This window comes from Suncus etruscus, chromosome 5 (genome assembly GCF_024139225.1).
Source record: "Suncus etruscus isolate mSunEtr1 chromosome 5, mSunEtr1.pri.cur, whole genome shotgun sequence".
NCBI classification, from domain to species: Eukaryota; Metazoa; Chordata; class Mammalia; order Eulipotyphla; family Soricidae; genus Suncus; species Suncus etruscus.
In genome coordinates, this window is record NC_064852.1 from 87,841,138 (window position 1) to 87,854,657 (window position 13,520).

General features: G+C 41.0%; 1 protein-coding gene across 4 annotated transcripts in view; it reads right to left on the reverse strand.

The window, feature by feature from the left end:
- Positions 1 to 13,520, reverse strand: part of OSBPL6 (oxysterol binding protein like 6) — a 239,591-nt gene that overhangs the window by 206,533 nt on the left and 19,538 nt on the right. The window contains exon 1 of one of the 4 annotated variants that reach the window (XM_049773387.1): positions 7,979 to 8,024. The exons of the other annotated variants lie outside the window; for them this stretch is intronic. The gene's annotated coding sequence lies outside the window, so the exon portion shown is untranslated. Of the gene's footprint in view, positions 1 to 7,978; positions 8,025 to 13,520 lie in introns of those variants that run through there. 4 annotated transcript variants of the gene reach the window in all.

The following is a 13,520-nucleotide window of genomic DNA, read 5'->3' on the forward strand; positions in this document are numbered from 1 at the left end:
TAATGTTGGGTTAAAAGATGAGTTCGAAGAGAAGCAATCAGGAAACTCCTGTTGATGAAGCACAGTCATTTATACTAAAAAGATTTCCATATGCTCTTGGAGTGCACTATATTAAAAAAGGTGCAGACTTTCAAAAACAGGAAAACCAAGTGTAGGGTCAACATCTCCAGGAAAATCTATCTAAATAGACACAAATTATTTCCAACTAAGGTGCTTTAAGCAATGGACACCACCTCTGTGATTACTGTTTGCAAGTTATTCGGTCTTTGGGTCAAACTGTACTTCGTAGAGTCACTGCTTATTAACACTAATAGCTTGGCCCTTTATGTATAATTAGTTCAGGCAATTAGTTGTAAAGCTCACATTAGAACGCCTCGCTTTAATCTTTGAAAATCGCTATGTGCCACATTATTCTAAGAGGACTTCATTTGAAAGCAAACACTGAACCAATAGGAAAGATTATTATAAAAAGTGCTAAGGAGACTGTCCCAGTCAACCCCCCTACCCAAAGATTCACACAAATTAGTGCCGCCTCTGTGACTGAAAAGCTTGGACTCCAAGCACTGAAATTAAAACAGCACATTCACAGACAGGGTACACTTCTTGCCTTCATCTTCCCCATTAGGAAGAAGCAAAAATATTCAGAGAAAGCTCTCTAGTGGGTTGAGGTTCCAAGGGCAATTGTAAGGGGCTCATATGACGGCTTCTAAAAATCAGGCCTAGCAGAGATCATGTGGATACAGCAGTCACAGCTGTAGGAAGCTCATGTGGGAGCTGCATGAATATTGGATGGTGACAGTTTTCCTCACTGCAGCCCCCAACTTTTCAATAGGACCTGTGCCAAGAAGTTGTTTTTTCATTCTATTACCCAGAACTTGAAATTTATTTTCTTTAAAAAAAAAAATGCTATTAGAAGGGCTGGAAAGATAGCACAGTGGGAGAGGCACTTGCTTTGCAAGTGATCAATCTGGATTCAATTTTGGGCATCCCATATTGTTCCCGAGCATCACCTGGAGTGATTTCTGAGTGCAGAGCCAGGAGTAAACCCTGAGCGCTGCCTGAGTGGCCCAACACCACCACCATTCCCAAATAAAAGTGCTCTTAGAGGTAGACGCTTAGAAGTGGGATAACTAGGTAAAATGGGAGCTCCATTCCTACTTTTTGTACAATTTCCACATTGTTTTCCATAGAGACAGATGTTATTCCCACCAGCAATGAATGAGTTTCCTTTGCCCCATGCCTCTATGGACATTTGCTCTTTTCCATTTTTTTTTAATTTTTATTTTGACCATATTGGCTTACATATCTTTCACAGTAGTATTTTAGGTACAAATTAACATTGAATCAGGGGACTACCCATCACCAAATTTGTCCTCCCTCCACCCCCATTCCCTTCCTGCAACCCATATCCCCCTCCTTAACCCCCTGGGCTGCTAGAGTAAGTGGTCCCCTCTGTGTCTAGCTTACTACTAGTGATCATATATTTGTTTGGTCCTGGTACCCTCCCTTGTTTCCCCCTCTATTTGAGAGGTGGAGCTAGATAAGAGTTACGTGATTTTGTTTGAAGTAAAGAAAAGCAATAGAATGGGGTAAAAAATCAAATAAGCTGAAAATGGGTGGAGTCCTTCTAGAGGCTTTCAACCTCAGTTTGAGAGAGGACAGGAAAAAGGTAATTGAAACACCGCAACAATACAGAAAGAAATATCAAATAAAATATCCAGTGAGCACGACAGCAATAAAGACAAGCATCACACAATAGTCTCAGTCCTGAAATCAACCCATGCCGGAGTGCAAAAAGAGAGAAAGATAAAATAAAATAAAATTGGAGACATCAACTTCAATATCTACACCAAAATAAAGAAGTCAAAAAAATCAATCAATGAAGCAATATATATGTGGGTAAAAGGATTATATTGTGCTTTTTTTTTTTCTTTTTCCCCCTGCATAGACATAGTAACTATTGTGGACATTATAGAAGGATCTTTTCAGCTTTTATATGATACCAAACATGATCACTGTATAACCCTATCATCAAAGCTATTACATTTTTAAAAACTGTAATGCTATCAGAGTGTGAGATCCTGGGTTCAATGTCTGGTATTGAAAAAAATATAAATGATGAAAATCTCGTATGTAAGCCATGATGGAGTTTAACTAGAGTTCCTTTAACTTTTACCTTTTAAGTTAACATTTTTGTGAAGAAACAAAATTAAGCCCAACTTGACTTTGCCCCACAAACTGCTCCTCCTTTCAGTGTGATCCATGATCTGTCTGTATGAGCATGACAGTGACCCCAACAAGCCTATGTTCAGAATGGATATGAGCACTGTGAGTGCCTGAGCATGAGCCCTGTGAGCACCATGGCTGTGTACAAGCACCAAAGCCAAAGTATATCTGCAACTGGCAAGCACATAGTCTAGAATATATATTTCCCCATCACTATAGTACCAATCTATAAGGGGAAATTTCCTTAGTGATAGGGATTAGGTCCAACCAAAACAGTCCCAAATTGTACATACCCAATAATATCACTGTAAAATCAATAGATCACTCTCCCACCAGAAGTGATCCCTGAGCACAGAACTAAGAGTAAGTCCTGCATGTAGATGGCTATGAACCTAAAATCCTAAAATAAAAATAAACACAAATTTAAAAAATCAATACTGGGGCAAGAGAGGTAGTACTGTGGGCAAGGTACTAGCCATGTATGGGGTTGCATCGGGTTCAATCCCAGTTATTCTAGATATAAGTGCAATTCATAATTCAGTAATTTAGAGCCAGGAGTAAAACCTGAAAATAATTAAATATACTTGATAGAATTAAGGAGATAGTGTGGGCATAGGCATTTGCCTTTGCCTTGCTTGCGTTTGCTCCCCAACACGTTATATGGTCTCTCTAGTATGACCAGGAATGATCCCTGAGCACAGAGCAAGGAGTCAGCCCTGAGCACCACCCACAAACAAAGAAGAATTAACAGAACTAGAAACAGAGATTAATTTAGAATTAAAGCAGATTTTAACATAGCTGTTAGAGATGAAAAGCAAACACATATATTAACTAAAAACACACATCTGCACAATGAAAAAATTAATATTGGGGCTGGGCGGTGGTGCTAGAGGTAAGGTGCCTGCCTTGCCGGCGCTAGCCTTGGATGGACCACGGTTCGATCCCCCAGTGTCCTATATGGTCCCCCAAGCCAGGAGCGACTTCTGAGCGCATAGCCAGGAGTAACCCCTGAGCGTCACCAGGTGTGGCCCAAAAACCAAAAAGAAAAAAAGAAAAAAAATTAATATCATTTGGTACTAGATTTCACTAACATCACATTGCCAGAAATAATTCCTCTTAAAGAGACTACCAAATCTCTGGATATGAAGAAAAAAGGGAAGAGGACATGAAAGCAGTCAAGGTAACACAAACTACAAGGTAAGAGATGTACATACCTGTCCAGGGAGATCAAGAGGTTGATGTATTAAAGAATATCTTTAAAGGACAGAAATGCTAGGTGCCCAGTTTTATGTGCTCATGAATCTCTTGAGAATCTTTATCAAAGGTAGATTCTGACCACATGGTTAGGAGAGTCTGAGCTTCTATCTTTCTAATATTCTCCCAGGTGAGGCCAAACCCACTGAGCCATGTATCACAATGTGAGTCATAGAGAATTAAGACCACCGAAGAGAAGTTGAGGTTGAATTCATAAAAAGTACAGAAAAAAAACCACTTAAGTACTTTAGGGAGGGAGAAGAGACATCTCTTTCTCACAGAAGAATTCAATTACTAAATAGAGCAGAAAGAAATCGAACATTATCATTAGGCTAATACCTCAGTAATTATTGGTACAGTTAGGATCTACAGATAGGAACTAAAATTAGTATGCAGAAGGTTGGGAGAAATAGAACATATGCATACTCTCAAAATACCTCCCCAAAGGTATTTATTAATTTTCAAAAGGAAAATATTAAATTCGCAAGAGAAAAAGGTAGCAGATTACTTTAGTCACATGAATGAGGTTTGTTTAGCATCACCTGTAATAAGACATGTTGACATCATGTATCTTCTGATATGTGATGCAGAGAAAGGTGTAACTCTCTCTGATATTCTTGCTAAAGCTATAAAATTCATTATAATCATCAGGGAAAAAACAGACTAACCTAATAGCAGAACACTTCTAAGCCACACTCTTCAAAAGTGTAAAGACAATGAGAGAGAGAGAAAGAGAGAGAGAGAGAGAGAGAGGAGAGAGAGAGGAGAGATTAAAAATAATTTAGGATCTCTGATTGAGAGGTGAAGTAAACTGACAAATAACTAACTGTGGTATGAGATGAGCCTGAGAAATTCTTGAACAGAAATAAGAATCTAGAAAAAAAATAAAGACAATTAAGTAAGGTCTATCATTTGGTGGAAAATATTAAGCCAATGTTATTTTATAAAAAATACTGTGTGGTAGACCCAGAGAGATAGCACAGCGGCGTTTGCCTTGTAAGCAGCCAATCCAGGACCAAAGGTTGTTGGTTCAAATCCCGGTGTCCCATATGGTCCCCCGTGCCTGCCAGGAGCTATTTCTGAGCAGACAGCCAGGAGTAACCACTGAGCAACACCGGGTGTGGCCCAAAAACAAAAACAAAAATACTGTGTGGTTGGGGAAGGCAGTGGCTGCAGAAATTCTGCTGCACACAAGCAACTCTTCTCTAAGTCTCAAGTTATCTGAAAAGACCAGTCAAATAAACAAAGCAAAACATGACAGGCATCTTTGTACAACTGCAGTGGCTGAAAACTGGCCATAGTCCAAACTTGTCCCAGTGGCTCATTCTGTACATAAAGTGGTCTTAAAACATAGCCTCTTTCATTCATTTGCATTGTGTCTCTGGTTATTTTATTACAAACAATAGAGCTGAAGAGTCATAGCAAACTTACAGCCTTTAGAGAAAAAGGCTTCTCACATAGCCATTAAGAGCATCAACTCTGGATTCAAATCCTGATAATCCTGTTACTAATTAGTGACTCCCCTCCACCCCCTGTATCTATTTCTTTACAGATGAGCCTGCAAAGCAGCAATGAGTTACTGATCTCACCGGGTTATTATGAATTTTAATTTATATAAATAGAAGGAAATAAAATGTAATAAGTAGCGTTGATTGTTTTGCTCATTTTTCTTTGTGTGTTTTTGGACCACATCTGGCAATGTTCCAAGGCGACTCTTGGTAGTGCTTAGGGGACCATGTAGTGCTAGGAGATCAAATCTAGGACATAAAAATGCAAAGCCTGCCTCCTCTCCTGTATGTCATCACCCCAGCCAAAAATCTATTAAGCTATTTTTGGTTTTGGTGGTGGTGGTTCCAGGAATTGCTATCACACAAATCTTCTAAGCTCAATTTCCATAATTTGATTAATATTTTCTTACATTAAATAGTTGGAAGGGAAAAATATAAGTTGAAAGTCATTATTTTGTTGGGTTGAAAGTCAATATTTTGTTGGGCTTTCTTAAAACAATTGCTATTTAGTTGTAGGAAGATCTCTGGACATTTGCAATCTTCCCTCAAGATTCTTTCCAAATGTCCACTCTGATTCCATCTCTTACTGCTCCACGCAGGAGCAATCAGCTCTACCCTGCAATTAGAGGGGACAACCCCTGTGCACTTATGAACCCCAGATGTTCACTAGTTCATCTGTACCAGCAGCTACTGGTTGCATATGTATTCACAGCTGAAAAAAAACCAACAACTGTGGAAGGCTGAGAAGTGGTCCTCCATCTCCTGATTCGCAGAATTTATGAAATTACCTTACAAGGCCAAAGAGACTATTACCTTATACCCTATCCCCTCTGTGGCCCTGTGTGTGTATGTATGTATGTGTGTATGTGTGTATGTATGTATGTATGTGTACATGATTGTGTTTAGGATACTTAAAGAAACTGAGTCTGGGCTGAATTATCTGGGTGAGTTCTAAATGCAAATTCCATGTACCCAGTTAAGAGACAATCAGGGGGCCAGAGAGATAGCACAGAGGTAGGGTGTTTGCCTTGCACACAGCCAACCCAGGACTGATGGTGGTTTGATTCCTGGCATCCCATAAGGTTCCCTGAGCCTGCCAGGGACAATTTCTGAGTGCAAATCCAGGAGTAACCCCTGCGTGCTGCCAGGTGGGACCCCAAAATACAAAGAGACAATCAGAGTGTGTTCTGACATAGAAAAGAGAGGCAGACACAGGAGAGGATGATGTAAAGTTTGAAGTGAGATGGGAAGTGCTATCATACAAGTCAGAGAATACCTAACAATGCCTAACATGGTGGAAGAAAGCAGAAGAGATAAAGAATTTACCCAAGACTGGCAGTGGAGGTCGTGGATAGGGAAGACAGAGTCACACTTAAGCCACATTCTCTACTCAGTGAAACACATTTGGATTTTTGAGCTATATAACAATGGGAGAATAAATCTATGTTCTTTGAAGCCACAAAGAGTGTGCCGATTGGTTATAGCTGGGAAATCAACATACACAAGTGCACCCTACTGACATACATGAATGTACATGCACACACATATTGTACTTTTGGTCTTTTTTTAAAAAAAATCTAGGGGAGAAAGTGATAAAGGACTGGAATGCATGTTTGAGGCTGAGGTCCAGGGTTCAATCTCTGGCCGTGCAATGATCCAGCACCACTGAGGGCAGCCCTAAGGGCCTAACACCATACTGCCAACTCTGAGCACTGCTTGAGAGATCAAATATATATATATATATATATAAGTGATAAAAACTAGTAACCCTAAAGTCTAGGTTTACTAAAGCCTTCGGCAAATGAATTGAATCTTTTTTATAAATTATTAATATAAATAAAAAAGTTAAATCCCTCCTCACCATAAAAACCAGAACATGAATGACACAGCCAGGGAGTACAGGGCTAAGGGGCTTGCCCTGCACTCACCTGGCTCAGATTTAACCCCCTGCCTGAGTCTTGCAAGCAGTAATTCCTATTTCATGGGAAATGTAGGCAATGAGGGTAACAAGAAAATGTCTCTTACAAAAATATTTGCCACGTGGATGTGTGTGAATGAAAACTCAAGCTTCAAAATCAGGACCTGGAGAGACACTATCAATGTAGGAAATAATTCACTCAGTGAAAGGGGATAAGATCAGGAATTCCAACACACAAGCTTTCCACACCTCAGAAACAGGAAGGTCAGTGAAGAAAGACCAGAGAATGAATGCACTGTCTTCCTTTGAATTCTGGGCTTTTTATTAGCAAGAACCAGACTATACCCTAGGGTAGAGAAGTAATATTGATTAGGGTAAGACCCAGTATTCCAATTAACCAGATCACTCTCTTGGGTGGAGAACAGAAACTGAGTAGAGAAGGACCCAGTAATCCAACAGATGTTAGGGGAGAAAGGAACCCTCATTCACTTTTGGTGGGAATGTTGTGAGTCAACCTTTTTGGAAGACAAAATGAACCTTTCCCAAATATCTAAGAACTGAATCTTCCATAGAAGCCAGCAATTCTACTTCTCGGCATCAACGCCAAGCACATTAAACACTACTTCAAAAAGATATTTGTGCCTCTATATTCACTGCAGCACTATTCATAGTAGTCAAGGCCTGGAAACAACTCAAGTCCAAGAACAGACTGAATAAAGCAACGATAGCACATATACACAGTGCAATACCGCTCAGCATTAAGAAAACATTATGACATCATGCAATTTGTCACTACATGGAGAGATCTGGAGAGTATCATGTTGAGTGAAGCCACTTAGGAGAGGTACAGAGAACAATCTCTCTTATAGGTGAAATACAGTAAGGAAATAACAAATGGCCAAAGGCAACAGATCTAGGGCTATAACAGAACTGAGCACACAGGGTGGAGAGCAGGGAACATTGGTGGAGGGAAGCAAACACACTGGTAATGGGTGTGGTGTTGGAACAATGCTCCATGAAACTCATTTGTAAGACACAATAGGTACCTCAATAAGAGTGAAGGGGGACTTACTTGCCATAGTCAAACAGCTCTGCAGCAGCTTTTCTTCATGAGAGCTGGAAATAATTTTTAAATGTTAGCAACTTAGGGAACAGAGTGATTGTACAACACATAGGGTAATTGCATGCAGCTGACCTGGGTTCAATTCCTGGCATCTCTTATGGACCCAAGTATGACCAGGAGTAATTCCTGAGTGCAGAGCCAGGAATATCTTCTGAGCAGTGCCAGGTCTGCCCCAAAAAAAACAAGTGTTAGCAACTTACATGGGACTTAGCTGGAAAGCTCATGCCTTGCTGTATGAGGCACAGGGTTCATTCACCCTCCCCACAAAAGGCCAACATGATGAAATTTACCAGAAATTGGGCATGTGGGTTCAGGAGGTGTTGGACAGGCTCTCCTATACTATCTTCCTCAAGTCATTGCTCTTTATGTTAGTCTGTTTTGTTCTATACTGATTTCTCTGCATTCTGTTTTTTATGCTGTGTTCAACATGGCACTTAACAGGACACTAATGTTTGATACCTTGAACTACTAGGTTCAGACTTCATAGAAAAAATTTAAAACTAATAAAATGACATAACAATTCTTGAATTCTTGCTTTGTTTTGGAGGCACCCCCACCAGTGTTGTGGGAAGGGCGGTGAGGGGACATTGTTCCTGCAGTGTGCAGGGACCATATGCCACCAGCGATCAATCCTTCTTGCAAAGCATGTGCTCCAGTGTTTGAGCTATCTATCACAGCTTCCTGAATTTTTCAAGGGAAACTAAAATAGTCTTAAATTATAATTTGAACAAAAATAACCATATTCGGGGATCAGAGCAATAAATAGTACATTGGATAGAGTTGCCTTGCACACAGCCAGTCCAAGTACAATTCCATAGCACCTCATGTGGTCCCCCAAGCCTGCCACTGATTGCTGAGCATAGAGCCAGGAATAACCCCTGAGCACAGTCAGTATGACCCCAAACCAAAAAGATACAATATTTTAAGCAAACAAGTGACATTGCTAAGGCCTCAGAGTTTTGTGCTCAGTTTCTAGAGGAAAATCATAGTGATAACGATTTTTTTGCTTTTGGGCCATACCAGCAGTGCTGAGGGGTAACTCTTGATTCTGCTCTCAAAAATTGCTCCTGGCAGGCTCGGGGACCATATGGGATGCTAGAAATCAAATCCGGGTATATCCTGATTGGTTGCGTACAAAGCAAATGCCCTATTGCTGTGCTATATTTTTGGCCCATGACTCTGCTTTTTTACGAGCAGTTTGGGGATAAAGTATCTTACTCCTAATTCCTGGCCACATAATATTACATAATCTGTGAGTTCCACTTCCTTTGTGTTGATCTGTTAATACAGTTTTTTTCATCACAGAACCAGATGTAGGCTACACGTGCTACTGGATATGGCCCTAAACTCCCTAATCTATTCCCATGGAATCCTAATTCCATGACCTTCAATCATCATAGTAATGAAAGAACTGATGTGGGGAAATTAGATGCAACATCTGAACAGACATACTATAAGGGCTTGACTAGTTGAAAGTTACAGACTGACTCTAGTTACAGACTTCCACTACTTTTAACAGTTTGAAGTGTAATTTAAAGTAGCAGAATTAATATAAATTTGTTGCCCAGCCCTTGATAGTTTATAGCCAAGAGCCAAATGCTTCTAAAGTGTGACAAATGATCACTCTAATTAAAACTGATCAAGCACTTAGCTGTGCTGCTTAATGGTATAATGCCCTTAAGAGGATTAGACAAACAATTTTGGAAATATACAAAGCCATGGCGTTTGTTAATGAACTTTGGATAGAAAGAATAATGCATTTTAGTGTTTCAATAAGTGACTATAAGTTACTTCACACTTGCCAAGTGATGACCTAAAACTGATTTGAATAAATGTACTAAAACACACTCCCTGGCTCTGCTGCTTGTTTTTTTTCTGCTATTCTTTGTTGTTGTTGTTGTTGTTGCTGCTGCTGCTGTTGTTATTGTGTGTGTGTGTGTGTGTTTAATAAAAACAACTTGAGAGAGTGAGAGAGCTGGAGCAAAAGAACAGTGGGTAGGGCATTTGCCTTGCACATAGCCAATCCAGGTTCGATCATTGGCATCCCAGCCAGGAATAATTCCTAATTGCTTTGCATGAAGCCAACCAGGGATGGATCCTGGCTTGATTTCTGACATCCCTTACAGGCCCTGAGCCTGACAGGAGCAATTTCTGAGAACAAAATTCCTGAGTAATTTCAGAAATAAGCCCTCATCACCACCAATGTGGTGGCCCAAATACAAACAAAACAAAACAAAAGTTAATAAACTTGAATGTATAGCCTAATTTATCATTATTTTTATTTGTAGTGAACACTCTTAAGTCTCATTTTAGTAATCTCTATTTTTCCCCCCAGACCCACTGTTGTTTCACCTATCACAGAGTTACAATCGATGACTAACTGTTACTAGGGAGCCAAGATTTATTAGAAGATCAAGCAAAATTCTGGGGATTCTTTTTTCCTGTGTCACTTTTCATTGCCATCATCTGCTTAGCTACAAGGTTCTTTGTCTCTTTTAGGCCAGTACAGCTATTGCCAATACTAGAGAGAGCTGCTGGCTTCGGAAAGGCTTTCTGACACATCTCCCAGCCTTCATCCTGAACTCTCCCCACTCTTCCCTTTCTGGTTAACTCTGAACTGCACTTCATCCCTCTCCTTTTAGAGCATCCCTCATTCCCTAATTAACATAAATCCCAACCTTAGCCAGTAGAAAGTAGTATGGACTGGCTGATTTGGGAGCTACAAAGAACTGTCTGAAATCTTAATCTTTAACTGACAAGCCCCAGAACACTGACTATCACTGTTATTTCAATTTTTTCATCTGATGCTGAGTGCTGGGGTCAGGGTGGGCAGGGACAGAGGGTGTGACACCTTTTAGGTGTTTTGTGGTCACCTTTATTTGTGAATGAGCAATACTGTATATTAAGGCTGTGGCACCAAATAGGCTCTACAAACCAATAACCAGTAGCATGCGCGCGAGTGCGCTCATACACGCTCATACACATACATACACACACACACACACACACACACACACACACACACACACACACAAATACCCAACCAATTAATGCATCAATAAATCCACTAGTCAAAAAACGTTGCTGCTTCTGAGAATTGCTAAGGAAAACCCTTTCCACCTAAGTTACACTTTTCCAGGCACCTTATCATCTCTGTAAACTTCTCACCATATCCAAAAGCTTCTCATTCACTCCTTAGTCAGCCTCCTCATTCTCCACAGACTTCTGGGACCTTCATTTCTGCCAGGGTGAGACACTGCAAGGACAGAATTTATATTCCACTCTGAATGCAACCTCAAAATGAACAAAACACACATTTTCCTAGATACAAACAGTGTGCTCTAGAGCTTGGAAACTGAGGGTAGCCCTGCAGCAGAGTAATTCCCTCCAGGCCAGAGCTGGAAATACCAAGGCGAACTAAAGCTCAAAAGAAAAACAGCCTCACAGAAAGAAATTTGGGCAGATCTACACAGTCTTGAAGAATTCAGCTGAGGGGGGCTAGAGAGGTCAGAAAGGGGGGCCAGAGGAGATAAGTACTTGCCCTGAATTAAGTTGAGTTCTCATAGATATAAGGAAACTGGGAGACTAGAGGAGCCTCCAGAAAGTACTAGAAAAGAGACTGCAGCATCCAAACACACACACACACACACACACACACACACACACACACACACACACGAAAAGAGTCTCCTCTGTCACATATTGGAGATACTCTGAACAGAGTCCTCTGGGGTCTTATCTAGTTCTGGGGACTGAGTCTCCCCAATTCAAGCATAATTCCAGGGGCTGGAGAGATAGCACAGTGGCTAGGGCATTTGCCTTGCACAAGGTTGACCTGGGTTTGATCCTGACATCCCATAGGGTCCCACAAGCCTGCCAGGAATAATTTCTGAGTGCAGAGTCAGAAGTAACCCCTGAGGGGCGGGAGTGACAGCACAGCAGTAGGGCATTTTCCTTACAAGTGGCCAATCCAGGACGGACACAGGTTCCATCCCCAGCGTCCCATATGGTCCCCAAAGCCAGGAGCGACTTCTGAGCTCATAGCCAGGAGTAACCCCTGAGCATCACCAGATGTGGTCCAAAAACCAAAAGAAGAAAGAAAAAAAAAGTAGCTCCTGAGAGTCACTGGTTGTGGCCCAAAGCAAAAACAAAACCAAAAGTATAATTCTGGTTCAGATTTGATTCTAGAAGAGGCAAATCATTTCCAATTAAGTTAACTATATTCAAGAAGCAAAGCTCAAGAATATTTCTAAGAACTTGAAAATATGCAGCAACTGGGGCCGGAGAGATAGCATGGAGGTAAGGCGTTTGCCTTGCATGCAGGATGGTGGTTCGAATCCCGGTATCCCATATGGTCCCCTGAGCCTGCCAGGAGCGATTTCTGATTTCTGAGCATAGAGCCAGGAGTAAACCCTGAGCACTCCGGGTGTGACCCAAAAACGAAAGGAAGGAAGGAAGGAAGGAAGGAAGGAAGGACGGACGGACGGAAGGGCGGGAGGGAGGGAGGGAGGGAGGGGAGGGAGGGGAGGGGAGGGAGGAAGGAAGGAAGGAAGGAAGGAAGGAAGGAAGGAAGGAAGGAAGGAAGGGAGGGAGGGAGGGAGGGAGGGAGGGAGGGACGGGAGGGAGGGACGGAGGGAGGGATGGAGGGAGGGACGGAGGGAGGGAGGGAGAAAGAGAGAGAGAAAGAGAGAAAGAAAGAAAGAAAGAAAGACAGAAAGACAGAAAGAAAGAAAGAAAGAAAGAAAGAAAGAAAGAAAGAAAGAAATAAAGAGAGAGAGAGAGAGAGAGAGAGAGAGAGAAAGAAAGAAAGAAAGAAAGAAAGAAAGAGAGAGAGAGAGAGAGAGAGAGAAAGAAAGAAGAAAGAAAGAAAGAAAGAAAGAAAGAAAGAAAGAAAGAAAGAAAGAAAGAAAGAAAGAAAGAAAGAAAGAAAGAAAGAAAGAAAGAAAGAAAGAAAGAAGAAAAGAGAGAGGAAGGGAGGAAGGAAGGGAGGAAGGAAGGAAGGAAGGGAGGAAGGAAGGGAGGGAGGAAGGAAGGAAGGAAGGAAGGAAGGAAGGAAGGAAGGAAGGAAGGAAGGAAAGGAGGGAGGGAGGGAGGGAGGGAGAGAGAAAGAGAGAGAGACGAAGAAAGTAACAAAGAAAGAAAGAAATAAAGAAATAAAGAAAGAAAGAAAGAAAGAAACAAAGGAAAAAGAAAGAAAGAAGAAAGAAAGAAAGAAAGAAAGAAAAAGAAAGAAAGAAAGAAAGAAAGGAAAAAGAAAGAAAGAAGAAAGAAAGAAAGAAAATATGCAGCAATCAATAGGATAAAATATACAATGTTTGGTACCCAATTAAAAAAAATGATAAAGTATAGAAACAAGGAAACTTTCTCTTTTTTTCTTTCTATTATTAAAGGACTGCCGGGGGGAAGAGGGGCTTGCCAGGGATGGACTCTGGAGCATCACCCATACAAGGCAAGTGCTCTGCAGATGGGTCACATCTGAGACAAAATTAAG